The following is a 3,161-nucleotide window of genomic DNA, read 5'->3' as shown; positions in this document are numbered from 1 at the left end:
GTTAACATTTCCTTCTCCAGCTCATTTTACAGATGAGGAAACTGAGGTAAACAGGGCTAAGTGACTTAACCAAGGTCACACAGTTAGTAAGTGTCTGAGGCTGGATTTGAGCTCAGGAAGCTGAGTTTTCCTGACTCCAGGACCGACACTCCGTCCACTGGGCCACCTATCAAGGCAGCAGCTATAAAGACTTTGTAAATAGAAGTCAGAAGTTTGGGCCCAGTGTTTGGGAAGTTGAGATTAAAAAAAACATCTTAATGCCATGGGTACTACTTAGCTGACTAGGGTGAGGACTCTCCATTTAGAGAGGAAAAATTAATCAAAGCCAAGACTAGGACACAAGATAAAACTTCTTTCTGTGGGAGAAAGCAGCTAAGGTTTCCCTCCATCCACCCAACCCAGTCTGTTACTGGGCCACTGAAAGGTCTGTCTCCCCAAAAGAAGAAATTTAAACCTCTGATCTCTAAGGTAAAAGAGAGATAGTAAAACCCACTCCTTTTCCTCATTGAGTTTAGAGGTAGCACCTTAGCATAGCTCTCTAGCAAATGCCAGAACCTAGAAGTAGAGAGAAATTCCTCAATGCTATGCTCATCAGAGTCCTGACTGGTAGAAATCACGGCCCCAGCAGATCACTGTCCAGCAGCAGACATTTAAGCCAGCAGATTCCTGGCAGAGTTTAGAGGTCATATCCACATTCCCAAAAGGGTCAAAATGCTTGGCATTTAGACACTGCATGCCAATGGGTAGCAGGCCCAATGGGACCTTTACAATGACCCCCACCAGAATAAATTAGAGACCCTGTAGTATTGAAGTCTTGAGTTGCTTTTCCACATGTGTGTTTGAGCTATGAGTGTATCTCTCCACTTTTGTTTCTTGGGTGTGTATTTGTGGGTCACTGTGTCCCAGGTTTAGTCAAGAAAAGCTCCCTTGCCATCTCCCTTATTATGCTATTTGATTAAATGCCTTTGCTTTGAACTAATTGTATCCTCTGACTGACTAGTAAAAGTAAACACGTTGGTGGGGGCTTGGGGATGCCTCTGTTAAGGATAGGGTATTTCCAATGGTTGCAGACCCACAGGGGACCTTGAATTTGTTGTGGCTTATCTGAGGGGATTCCATATGAATGGGTAATGCCCAGAGGTGCTACACAAGGACAAAAATGAAAACAGCCCCTAAGCATGCATGCTTCTGCTGTTAGGTTTTGAAATACACATGCAAAGAAGGAAATCCAGTGTAATTTAAAAAGAGACAGAAAAAAATAGCAACTGGGGGAAGGGGCATGGAAGCTAGAATTAATGGAAGACTTCATTGAACTGGTCGCTTGAGCTGAGCCTTCAAAGAAGATAAAGATTCTGAAAGGAGTGCATTCCTGGCTTGTAAGTGAATACATAAAGGCAGGCGATGGAATGTGAAGTTTGGGAAAGAACAAGTAGTACAGTTTTGTTGGAATGTAGAGTAAGTAAGAGGAATCATATGTGGTCAAACTGGAAAATGAGATTGGAGCTAAACTGTGCAGGCCCTAAATGCCAGCGCAGATTTTGTATTTTATTCTAGAGGCAACAGGAAACCAATTAGGAAAGAGGCAATTACAACAATCCAAGTTATGGGTCATAAGGGCCTGAACTAGGGCAATCACCAAGCAAGGAGATAGACAGCAATGTATGTGAAGACACTGTCCAGATTCAGATGAACAACCCAGAGCAATGCAGGGAACCCAGATGGCCAGGAGAATGGTGGTGCACTCAATAGAAATAAGACATTTAGGGGAGGGGGGAAGAAGCCTGGGGGAAAGATGAGAGAAATAGTTTCACATACTGAGTTTAAGATGTTAATGGAATAGTTTGGGGGAGATATGCAATAGACAATTGGCAATATAGTACTGATGTGTAGGGGAGAGATTCGAGCAAGAGATAGAGATTTTGGAGTTGTCTGCATAGGGATGATAGTGGAACCCAAAGAAGCATTTGAGCTCAGCAAGGTAGAGGACACAGAGAAAGAAGAGAAGAGGGCCTAAGGCAGACAGCCTCAAGGAATATCCATGCTTAGGGGACTAGAGAGAGGTGATGAAGCAGCAAAGGAAACTGAAGGGAAACACATAGACTTATAACAGGAAGACTAATGTTCAGAAAGTCGAGGGAGGAAAAGAATACTCAGGAGAAAGGTATGATCAGTAGTGTCAAAACTGTGGAGAAGTCAAGGAGGATGAGGCCTGAGCAAAGATCATCGGCTTTAATATCAGGGAGATCACTAGCAGCCTTGAGAAAGCAGTTTCCATAGAAATGTCAGAGCAAGAAGTTGCAAGCAATTGAGAAGTGAGTGTGTGGTAAAAACATGAAGGCAATGAGTGAGACAGGCTACTCTTTTGGGGAGTTTGGCAGGGAAAAGGAAGAGAGCTGTAGAACAATAGCTTGGAGGGCAAGGGAGAGAGAAAATAGGAGAGCCAAGTGAATTTTTTTCAAAATGGGAGACATTTGGCCATTTGTGTCCACAGTAAGAAAGTAACAAGTAGATAGGGAGAGATTGAAGAAGAGAGAAGGGATGATCTGTAATAATAGCTAACATTTATACAGCAAAATACTGTATATAAATATTCTCATTTGAGCTATGAGATAGGAATTACATGCTCACACAGCATAGATTCAAACCCAAGTCTTCTGGACTCAAGGCCATCACCCTATCCATGGTAGAGAAGAAACATGGTATAAGAGACTTCAAGTCTGGAACACCTGGGTTGAGTAATAAAGACTTGGGTTTGAATACCCCCTCTGACACTAATTAGCTGTGTAAGCCTGGGCAAGATATTAATCTCTCTAATGTCAAATTTCAGTTTCTTCATCTGTAAGTGAGGATAATGATACCTCACAGGGCCAAAAGACCTTTTTTTTATTATTATTATTTTATTTTTAGTTTTCAACAATCACTTCCATAAGCTTTTGAGTTTTAAATCTTCCTCCTCCACCCTCCCCACCTCCCTCCCCAAGATGGCAGGCAATCTGATATATGTTCTACATATACATTCCTATTAAAAATATTTTCATATTAATAAGAATTCGAACCAATAGGAGGAACCACCAGAAAGAGAAAACACAACACAACAGAGGAAAAAAAAAGAGCAAATAGTATGCTTCGATCTGCATTCAAACTCTATAGTTCTTTCTCTG

This window comes from Vombatus ursinus, unplaced genomic scaffold, assembly GCF_900497805.2.
Source record: "Vombatus ursinus unplaced genomic scaffold, bare-nosed wombat genome assembly UNPS02014798.1, whole genome shotgun sequence".
Classification (NCBI taxonomy): Eukaryota; Metazoa; Chordata; class Mammalia; order Diprotodontia; family Vombatidae; genus Vombatus; species Vombatus ursinus.
This window is presented reverse-complemented; position numbering follows the sequence as displayed.